This window comes from Dipodomys spectabilis, unplaced genomic scaffold (assembly GCF_019054845.1).
Source record: "Dipodomys spectabilis isolate Male_0828 unplaced genomic scaffold, ASM1905484v1 ptg000430l, whole genome shotgun sequence".
NCBI classification, from domain to species: domain Eukaryota; kingdom Metazoa; phylum Chordata; class Mammalia; order Rodentia; family Heteromyidae; genus Dipodomys; species Dipodomys spectabilis.
The window spans coordinates 926084-938427 of record NW_024871107.1 but is presented as its reverse complement, the minus strand read 5'-3'; the positions used below and the strand labels follow the sequence as shown (position 1 = coordinate 938427).

Below are 12344 nucleotides of genomic sequence, written 5' to 3'. Positions count from 1 at the left end.
AAGAGTTTATTCACCTTGTGAATAACCAGAGAGTAATACCTGTTTGGTCAAGTTAGTGAAACTCACTCCATGAGTATATCTTAAAAGTATAACCAATTTAAGAGGTCAAATACATATTTTGTACTGACAGTCATCTTACAGCAATAACTTACTACCTAATTATATCTGTATCTTCTTACCTAACATATAATAAGAGCTGAAAGTGGTCTCTTTTATCTAACTTAATTTTGTATATGCTTTGATTATGATGATGTTATTATTTGACAAATAAAATGTACAGAAGGGTGGCTCCACAGAAATGACATGACAGAACACTGATAAATAAAAACATTGCAACACAATTAGCTCTTTTGAGCCTCACCTTGTCCACATTGGCAAGCAACATTGCAACAGCACACGCACACATATACACATACACACATGTGTGCACATGTACACACATATACTTGCATGCTAAATTCAGGGTTTAGTACAAAAAAGTACAAATAAAGTTTTAGTGATTAGGACAAACGTTAATTTGCCTTATTACAAAATAATACACAATCCAGTCACCATGGGTGTTACATTTTACTTGCCTCGCCACATGTGACCACTTATTTTAATTAATTAATTAATTAATTTGTTTGGTGCTAATACTAGGCTTGAACTCATGGCCTGGCTCTGTCCCAGAATTTGTTGATTTTTTGTTGTAGTTTTCTCAAGCCTAGAATTTTACTGCTTGTCCCACAGCTCCATTTCTAGCTTTTGCTGGTTACTTTCAAATCAGAATTTAATGGACTTTTTTTGTTTGGATTGGTTTCAAACCACAATCCTCAGATTTCATCTTTCTGATTAGCAAGGATAAACACATGAGCCACAAGTGTGGCTTCTAGTTTTTCCTCTATAGCTATCTAATACACATATTAGATAGTAATTTAAAACTTAGAGTATAGAAGCAAGTTGTACAGTGATGATATTGTCTTGTCAGAAATTTAAGCTAGTAAATTTCTTCTTAAAACCATAAACAAAAATACCATGGTATAATATAAGAGAACTCACTATTGAACATATGAGCTGTAAGAGCTTTCTAATAGATCCATTATTTGTTACCCAACATTAGAAAAAACTAAATAATGAGGTAGTAAAATAGAAGTCCTTTGTAGGAATACTTAATTACCTTGTTTTTAAAGATACTTGTTTTCATCTAAAAAAGTAGGCCTGTCTATTGTCTTCATGTGATTTTGATGATTGAAGGTGCTTAATGAGAAGTCAAACTGTATTACTAATCCTTTGCTATCAATTAAATCTCACCTCTTCTTCTTGGAACTTATAATTATTAAAGCAATAGTTCAGAATCAGCAAGCAATAGTTCAGATTCACACTTCCAGTGCAAGTGGATCACCAGTAATTAATCCTTGATACCATTTTCCACAAAGTTTTGTCACAGATACAATCGGCCTGCCTTCTCTAGATGCTTTCCGAGCCTGGACCTATTCCTTTACTCTACAGGAAAAGTGTGATTCAATTGATTTCAGGCAGATCTGTTACTAGAATTATCAAGGATTTAGATTTTTGTCTGTAATTTGGTCAAAGCTATGTCTCTTTATGTAGGCTAATAAAAATGTATTTACTAAATTCAAGTAAATACATAAATTCCATTTCCATCTCTTTTAAAAAATATTGTTTGCTCTATAAATTGATCAGAGGCATGGATTTTGTGGCTAGCTAGGTCATTACACATCTGTCTCTCTCTTCCTCTCTCCCTTTCATGGTTCTCATAGATAATGTGACTGCTCCATAATTATCCTAATTTATTTTGCTTTTATATTTTTGGTTGCATCATTTCACTTTCTGCTCTGCCATTTCCCAAATCATTTACATAGGAGGCATTATTTCATATTTTCTCATTCCTATAATAAGCTGCACATGAAGACACCACTGGTACCATTTTCAGTCTGTACCTTTGAATATGGAGGAAAACCTTTCCTCTGCTCTATATCAATTCCCTACTCTCCAGTTAGAATAATTTCCAATAGTAAAATTGGAAAAAGAGAAAGAAAATCATGGTGAAATAACAGATGTAGAAAATTCACTGGATTTTTCTGACCAGTTCAACCAACGTGAACTATTAGGGAATACATGTGCACCCCATTCCCACTGGTACTCACTGTCTCTGGTTAGGCAATTCTGATGAAGACAAGGAACAAGTTGGAAAAGTGAGGAATGGTATCATTTGCAAAAAAAAAATGGAGAAGTATTAAAGCAAATTTTTGTTTGGGCTGCTGAAAATAATCGGCTTACTACAGTGCAGACACTGCTTTCCTAAAAGGCCACTCATGTGAATACTAGGGATGATGATGAGTATACCTCTCTTCATCGGGAAGCCTCCAGTGGGCACTTAGACATTGTCCATAAGTTGGTGGCTCAAGGCAGATATTCATGCAATTACTGTGAATGGCTAGACACCCCTGTACAGTACTTATATGTTGAATAATACCAGAGTGGCTGCTTTCTTAGTTCACATTGAGGCAGATACCAATGCCCAAACTAAAGTCCTCTTGACTCCCTTGCATCTTACTGCTTGGAATAGAAATAGCAAAGATATGCTGGATCGCCTTCTATTGAAGCATTATATCAAACCAGGTCTGAAGAACAACTTGGAAGAAACTGCATTTAATATTGCCAAAAGGATAAATATGTATCACTACCTCTTTTAAATTGTGGAAGGCTGTAAAAATTGTTCTCCTAACTCATAATGGTTTGGTTAAGATTCTTAAATTTCAAAAATGCCAATCCATCTTTGTGTCTGTACAAAATATTTTCACAATACAAAGCAACAGCAATATCTTACTTTAAAAATTCATGGATTCCATAGTATTCTTCAATGAATTGCCTGACTTTGATGTCAAAATGTATTCAAGAGTTGTTTGTATACATCTATAATGATTTCTGCAGGGTTTGTGATTTTTAAATCAGAAATCACTTTAACTTATCTGTTGAAATGAGTAGTACAGAAACTAAAAATATTTCTGGTGCTTGTATGAAAAAAGTATATTTTAAAATACTCTGTATTTTGTTTGTATAATGTCCATAATCTATTTAATTCTCTCCTAGATATAATACTTTGAATTATACATTGTTTTATAATATATAGGTTCGTTAATAAATGTGTTATTTCAGATAGCATTCAATATAGAAAAAGTTTAAGATTCCTTTTTTTCCTAGGTCCTTATAGTATTTTATTTCTTTGGGATAAAATGACAATGTTATCCAATTTCAAATGTTTTGTAAAGATTGTGCTATATAAAGGCCATTCTAAGGTGAGGATTTAACGCACTGATGTCAAACTAACTTTCAGTTCAATGAATTACATATATTGTTACATTTGCCTTTTTAAATTTTTTATTGTGAAAATACTGTACAGAGGGGTTACAATTACATGGGCAAGATAATGAGTACATTTCTCATCAAGCATTGTAGCCTCCTCCTGTATTTGCCCTCCCCATCCATTCCCATCCTTCCCCTGCTCCCCGACTCAATCCTCCCTGCTACCCCTCCACCCGCACAAAGTTGTAAAGTTCATTTTTCGACATAACGACTTGTATTTTTGTAATCAATTTTTTAATAACTGTTTTTCATTTCTTGCATCTCAAGAATGAAAAATATGGAATATTTCACAAATTTTCATATCATCCTTGTGCAAATGCCATGATAATCTCTATATTGTAGTAATTTGGGTAAACGTCCTGCTGAAGCATGTAGTATCCTGTAAATTTAAGTAGTTATTGATGCAATCTTTATACAGGCATATATCCTTGGTTGACTGTTTTTAACTAGGAAACCTTATTGTTCCTAAAAATGTTATTGATCTTACTTCTCTAAAATTCTGTGTATATTGGGAAAAGCTTATATTGTTTGGTCGATTGCTCACATTTGCAATTTTTTTGTCAATGACTATTTTAAGTCTTTTTCATTTTAAATTTGATCATACTTTGAAGCCTTTATAGCTAGGTCCAAAGGTGATTGTTTTTCAAGAACTTATTTATAAACTGAGTTAGCTTTGTGGAGTTAATGGATTCAAAGTAAGCCTTGCTTAAGAGCTACTTCTAAACTTCTGCAGCTTAAAAATTCCTAAATGATGTCTTACTGGTACAAATGTCTACCTGACCCTTTACTCTTCTTCCCTGTAGCAACAGACCAACCAGAATATCTTACCCTGACAGCATAGATTTTCTTATTGGAACAAAACTAATATTAGTTAAAAGGGATCATAGAGAGATAAACAGTTAAGGCAGAATCATTTAGGCTAGAAGGTATTTTATCAAAATATAATTGTTTTTTATACCTAACATTTCAATAGTAGCTAAAGCCAAGAAGGTGAAAAAAATTTCACATGCATGATTACCAAATGTCCTGGCCAGTCTACCATCCATCCAGGCAGGAATTTACACTACTGCCTTTCTTTCATCAAATATTTTCATAGTTACAAGAGAAGTCTATATGTTTCTCCTCGATAATAGGCCTTAAATTGGTAATGTTTTAATCACAGTGTTTCCTCTTGTCTCTAGGCTGTAAATCTCCAAATGGTAAAGCTTTAGGTCCAACTCTGCCAAACACTGAGGTAGAAATAATGGAATAATATTTTAAAACACAGTTGCCTTTGATACCGTAACCACAACAGAACATTGCAAAACATGTGCCTTTTTTATTATATTTTATAGTTATATATTTTATATTTATACGTGCTGATATTTTATTTCACACAGTGGAACTTACTAGAATTAATTGATAATTTGACAAATAAATAGATATTTATTACAATAAATAGATTGGAATATAAATAATAAGGTTTAGAATGTACATTAGAATATAAAAAGTATCAATGCAATGTCTTTGGTATAAACTTGTGATATGTTCTAAGTATTCTTGGTCTTCTGAATTCACATTGTAAAAAAAAAACAATTGTTTTCCTCTAATGTATAAGGGATTTTACTCTGCTGCTCTGTTTATTGTTTTAACTCACTGGTTGCAAAATGTTTTTCTCTATATTTCTGAAGCATTTCTACTGATTGTACCCAAATTTTGCTGATACGATATCTAAAAGGTATTATTCTTCTGCAGGACCCACGGTTCCTAGGATCCCAGGTCTTAGTTATCCTCTTCATCTGATAACAAGGGGAAGATTTCTCACCTAGGCTCATGAAACATGCCAATAGAAAGTAATTGAAAATCCATCTCAATTCCTTATGACACCAGAATTAGTGGTAAGCAATTGTGTAATGCAATGCAACTTAAAATGAAAGATGAGATCACGAAATCTGAGAGAAAGTACAGTAATTCAAACTTTCAGTTTACAAATGACCAGCCCATATGAGTGACCAAGATCACAAATGTCACAAAATTATTTTTAATACCCCTCTTCTAATGATTACTCAAAGATTTCAGTCCAGCATAAGTAGGCAAAAAAAATAGTTCCTAGAACGATAGATCCATAATTGGTCTACCAAGGCTAGGCAAACTTGAATTACAGGTCAAATATAATTCACAAAAACATTAATTGAGAAGATCGTTAATGCTTCAAAATACTGGTACTTCAGTAAAACTTGTTTCTGTAGAATAAAAATGTTATCATTCTCAAACCAATGATAACCTACACTTAATCTCCTGAAAACAGATTCCTTTTCAAATAATCTTTTAAAAATCACATTCACCAAAATTACATTTGACAAGTAGACAATATTGACATTACAAATTTTTCAAGTTTAGGGTGCAAGTTACAATAGAGTTGTTTTATTTACCCAGCACTAATGCCAAACAGGTTCAACCATTCATTAAAGTGTAGAAATAGTACCACCCACCATTTGTGTTGTTCAGTATGTGCCTTACAGAAATGTGTCAAATAGAAAAACCTCCCATAATTCAAACCCAAACACTAGCTAATAAAGTAAGTTTAATCACTTACTAAGGTATATATATATTTTTTTGCCAGTCATGGGGCCTGAACTCTGGGCCTGGGAGCTGTCCCTCAGCTCTTCAGCTCAAGGCTAGCACTCTACCACTGGAGCCACAGCGCCACTTCTGGCTTTTTCTGCTTATGTGGTGCTGAGGAATCGAACCCAGGGCCTCATGCATACAAGGAAAGCACTCTACCACTGAGCCACCTTCCAAGCCCCTAAGGTGCATTTTAAAATGTCACAAATAGTTGCTTTATCATATGTTATTTTATGTTTTACCTATCAGTCTAACATAGTAAGAAATATGACTTAAAGTCATGAATATGGGTACTCATCAGAGATGTGACAAACAAAAAACCTGTCTTCTATTTCTACCATATTCCTGTATAGTAGTAAATCGTAGTCTTCTACTTTTTCCAAAACTTATAGGTAGTAGAAAATATTATCCCATGTAAAATAAAATAATCATAAACCTTTTTCAAAGCCATTTATAAAATTTGGTAGTTAGGATTATATTCTAAGCCATTTTTAAACTTTCTTGTTGACTAAAGATTAATCTTCCAAATGGATGAGAATAAAATCATGTCTAGGTGCTTCACCTCTCCAGTCTTGCAAATTGTTATTGCAGATGAATGAATTATGGAAATATAAGCTGACATCAGTTCAAGTGTATGCAGGATTGAAACTCCATGGATAGTATATAAAACTTTCAGAATATTAACAGTTTAACAGAATGACTATCAGGAAGTTGAAACCAGAGAGGAATAATAGTAAAGACAGAACGAATGAAAAATGGAACAAGGGGCAAGTACAGCTAGAATACTCAATGTACACATGTGATAAAGGAAGTGATAAATCTGAAATACATCTTGGAGAAAGGTTGGTTGAGAATGATAGAAGGAGTCACTCTGATCCAGGAGCATTGGACAATTAGATGGACATATTTATTGTAATACACTTGCACAACCTTTTGAAATTTAATTAAAAAACACAACAAAAAACAAAAACACACAAAAATCACAACCAAACAGCAATCTCTAGAGAGGAGTATATGACCTCTCAAAATTTTAAATAGTTCATGAAGGGTAGTCTGGGGAATAGCAAACAAAGCTGTTCAAAGAGGGCAGTTTGGTGTAGCAGAGAATTTTGAACAGATTTAAGTAGATTGTCTAAGGTTGTGAATCACCTACATCTGCTGCAAATATTTTCTTCTGTGAGTTCTCTTTGTCTGAAATGGATACTCCAGTCCTCAGCCACACTTGATGGCTTGTGAAGATAGAATGGAAGAAACAAGATCAAGAATCCATTACTCCATTGGAGACAGAAGAGTCCTCTATGTTTTCTCTCATCTCTCTTCACTACTCTTTCTTCATACTTTTAAGTCAAGTGATTTTGAATTATATCTTTCATTCTTTGTTCTGGCAAAGTAATTAGCCAAACTAATTTCCTAAATATTATTTGCCATTTTTTTTCTACCATGCTGTTTACTTGTCCAAGGGAGTCCATTAAGCTTCACCCTTGCATTTGGTTGCCACGAAAATCCAACATCTATGTTAATGAGGACAAACTCTAATGTAAAACTTTGTCTCCAAAAAACCGATTCAAGAAGCTGTGATCACAAATATTTAGCTATACTTTTTTTCTTTTACCTTGAAAGTCTTCTTGTGTCTAAAGTTCCACAAAAATAAGTACTCCACTACTTTTTGGTTCAATCACTTCTAACCTCAAAGATATATTTTGCTAACAAGATGCTTAGAGGAAACCGAAGTATACTCCACTTTTATGTTCTCTCTTAAGACTCTCCTTAGATACCATATCAGGATCAGTGAAGTTATTCTTTGCAAAATTATTTCAATAGATTATTTTTTCTTGGTCTTGCATTTGCTCAGAAAGATGTATGGAACAGAATAGAGTTAAATCATCCATACCTTGGGTAACAGTGTCTATTACAAAGGACAATGCTTCTATGTCCTAATTCTATGGCCTCCTCCTAGCTCTTCCCTGATTTCCAATTAAGCACAGCTTCTTGACTTCAAGTCCAGTGAAGCTGAAAGACTATAAGATCTCCTCCCCACCCCACCCCGCTACATCTTCATGGTTTCTCTTTTAAAACTCTTTTAAGTTCCCTCATTTGGACGTAGAATTTATTTTCCTGTCCTCATTCAAACTGTTCTACATTGTAGTGAGCCAAATAGGCTCTGTAAAATCACTTTAGGTAGCAAAAATATTAAGACAATCTATATCAAAATTTTTAGCCTCCCTCCACTGCTGAAGTCAGTATGCTTATATAGGGCTTCTAAGAACATTGTTTTCTTACCCTTTCAATTTTCTCAATTCTTTTCTAATCCCAAACTTTTTGGCTTATGTAATAAGAGAAGTCTTCACTACCTCATGTTAATAAGGATATTATTTTTTGTGAGCTACTTAGAAATGTGTAATCATTGGCGTAACCAATCAGATTTTTTTCTGTGTTTCAGTGCTTCACGTGCAAAGACATTGTGGAAAGTGTTACAAACAGAAAAGTGTGAACCCAATACCTTCTTTCATTTTGAAGGGCCCTTTCTCCCTAAATATTTTGACCCAAATTATCTTTTTCAAAGAATAATTTTGGTAATTAAAGGTCAATTCACAAAATTTGATGTCTTAGTTTTCTTGAGAACTTTGAATTTCACACAGTGAGAGTATATTTCCTGGGTAAGGACAATTCTCAAGGGAACCTACAGGATTTACAGTAAGGTTTCTGAAGTTTGTTTAGTGTGAAAATGAGCTATCTTTATCCACATTGCTCCCTCTCAACTAGGTCTCCATAGCTTTCTTGGCATGAAAGCCTATTTTCCCAGGCAATTTTCTTAATAGGCTAATTTGTTAAAAATTTGAACAATTAAAATATACCTGTCATAATTTTTAAACTCTTTTGAAATTCCTTTATCAGAATCACGTTTTCCCCAATCCTAATTCAACCTTTTCCATCAAAAACAGTAACATGTTGTTTATATGATATAGTGTCCATGCAACTATTATTTTCCAGTGGCTTTATGTGTATATATGAACATATAAGCTGATGCTGAGCAAAATGAACTCCAAGGTATGGAAACAGAGATTTTTTTTGCAATTGTTTATAATGTACTATATGATTTCTATTTTCTTTGGGTTTTCCACCTATGGCTTGGCATCGGCTGTATTTGATTTTGTGCCCTGTGTATTGTGTATACATTTACCTTAATTATGGAAGGGAAGAGGAATAACAAAATGGCAAGACAAAGGACAAAGGGCAAGCCAATGCAATAACAATACTCACAAGACAATATGTTGGAAATGTACATTAAAACTTGTGAGGAGTATTGAGGTGAAAGAAAACTATAAGAAAAATGAAAGAGGGGGTAAAAAGTTTGAAAAGTTATGTTTTCACTACCTTACAATTACTGTAACCCATTGTTCACCAATTTGACAATAAAATTAAATTAAAAAATAAGCTACATAAAAAATAATTTCACTGTATTGTTATAGTAAATATTTTATGTAGTAACTTTTTAAAAATCAATAATATTTGGCAACTAATTTGAATTGATTACTCCTTTTTTTATCAGAGAGTCATCAACTTGAATGTTATCCAACTAGACAATATTTTCACAATAAACTTGACAATATTTTGAAAAAAGGAAAAATTTAGTACTTTCTCTACTAAAACCGAATATAGTTTAATTCTATGGAAACCCATAACTTTTAAAAGTAAATGAGTTGTTAAGAGGACAGAATATATGTGTTCCTCAAAATTCCTATGACTAATAACTACTCATTTTCAAATTCTGAACATTCCATACCTGAGTGATTCAAAACAGTACCTGTTTGCATGTTATGTAATTTTGCAATAGATGCAGTTTCCAATGAAGTGTTACAGATTGAGAAGTCAACAGAAAAATAGCCACATTCTGGTAGAGGATAAAATTATGAAGCATCTGTAATTAATTCTACAAGAGTAAGCAAATTTTATCAGAGTAAGCTATAATTTCTATGAACCATAAATCCAAAGATTTATGCCATAAATCATCTTAGTCCAATAATTTCCAACTTGTAAAGTGCACCTTAATATTCCCTTAATTCACATCATGAATAGCTTATCTCTATTGTGAAAAAAAATACTACACCTCTGATAATGTGATTCTCTCCTTGTTCTGGAAAGAATACTACAATTAACTGGGTTGCATCATTTTTCCCCCAGTGAGATTCTTGAGATCAGAACACTTGCAAATGTTATTTATATTTATACTTTTTTAAACTATCACAGATATTTAGGATGCTAAGGTCAGAAGATTATGGTTCAAATATCCAATAAACTCAGAAAAAGTCAGACACAAGTGGCACTGAGATTGAAGTGGTAGCGCACGAGCCTTGAGCATAAACAGGCTCAGAGACAGTTTCCAGGCCCAGATTTCAAGCCCTAGGACAAACTAATAACCCCAAATGTAGCATTTTTCTCATTGTATACAGAGGCACGTAATTAAGGAAATTGCTTCCTGTGTTACATATAGGTAGAAGAAAGAAGATGTCACACAATTATTCTCTTCATACAATGTTATACAAAACCCTCAAAAATTGCAATTTTTCTATATTTATAAATTAATATCGATTTGTTGGCAACTCTGTCTAGATTATTTACATTATCATTTTATACATGAATTGTTGGAATTTTCTATTAACTAAGATCTAATTATAACTCTCTTGAAAGCATATTCTAGGCAAATAGAATGCCAGAATCATTTGTGAATTTGTCAATTAAACCCTCTACTCAAAAAGAATTTTGTAGTATCCTATAAAATATGAAATTACAAGCAAGACTAAAATATTTATGTTAACTCTTAATTCTAATTTGGCAAGATCTACAAAGTCCTGCTTTAGATGAACTTTGAAATTTCTCTAGGCTTAAGATTTTGTAATCCTTCCTCATTTCTTTGGAATCCAACAGAATGATGCTTACTTACTTTTTCAAATTTTGGGTGGGAATCATGAGCCATTTTGAATCTAGGAATGTTCTGTAATGAAGAGCGCATTTAAAACAAAACTGAAGATTATATACGAGTTGCATTTCAATAGGAAACTTGACTTTTCAAAACATAATAACAAAATTAGCCCAAACTTCTGTGTATTCCTTTCTTGTTGTTTGGTTTGTTTTATTAGACAAAATTATACTACCTGGTCCAGGAAATGTATCACTATTTAATTCCACTCTCTAATCTCCTGCCTTAGTCTGAGTGCTAGAATTCCAGGTTTGTATCACATTGCCCTGCCATGTTTGTTGGTTTATTTAATCTAGACATAGACTAGCATTTCTGAACTTCTCCAATGACATTATCCAATAGACAGACTGTTCAGAGTGTTTATGTACTATTTTAGAAGATCTTCTAACATTTGACACAGGATATGATCATTTTCAGATGCACCTGCTGGGATCTCTGATTCATTCGATCCCTTTAATAATAATTACTTGACTCTCTTACTATCTCTCGTCCCTACCTATGTAATAGTCTCAAACTTTTTTGAAGAAAGTTCATGAGGACTTTCTAATATTAAAATTCATCTCTTAATTCTTACTCAAGACATATTTTCTATTGCTATTTTTAAACTTTCCTACATATTCTATGAGTTGTTTCATTTGTGTATTTTTGTGTGCATATATAAGTGCCTCTGTGTGTATGTGTATGTTTCTATGTATGTATGCAAAAGCCTCAAGCTCTTATTCATCAATCTTGCTCATGCCTGGTATTCCATCACCTGAGACATTCTTCCAATTCAGGTTTTGGCTGGTAGTGTGGCAAAGACTGTTCTGCCCAGGCTGCATGCAAACTGAACTTCCCAGACTGCTTTACATTCTTAGGTTTTATATCTCCAGAATTATCAACTTTTAAACTACAAACATTTTTTGAGTGAAAAGTCTAAGCTGTAGCCCACATTTTTAACTCAAAAATTCATATAAAGTTAGATGAACATACACATTGCATATGCTGAGTGTACACTGTTAGAAATGTGATCTTAAGCTGCGTGGTGGAGAGATCTGGGGATTGGGGTTCAAAGCCAGCCCAGCTAGGAAAGTCCCAGAGACGTTTTTCTCCAATTAACTACAAGAAAACTGGAAGTGGCCCTGTGGCTCAAGTGGTAGAGCAGTAGCCTTGAGCTGAATAGCAGAGGGACAGTGCCCAGGCCCAAAGATCAAGTGCCAAGACCAACAACAACAACAAAATGCAAGTAAAGGAAAGAAAAAAGAAATGTGATCTTAGCCACTAGTTCATTGCCAGTATAATCCCTGCTCTCTCAAGATGGACTTGTTTTTCCAGTTAAGTCCATGCCCTTATATCTGACTTTCATTGGAACCAGAATTATTCTTCCATTCTACTTTTAAAAATTTGTGCGATTAGC

The 12344-nt window shown here is 33.4% G+C and overlaps 1 pseudogene; it reads right to left on the bottom strand.

Moving 5' to 3' along the window:
* Positions 1-3637: 3637 nt before the first annotated feature.
* On the bottom strand, positions 3638-3737 carry LOC122097741 (annotated as a pseudogene).
* Positions 3738-12344: the final 8607 nt, after the last annotated feature.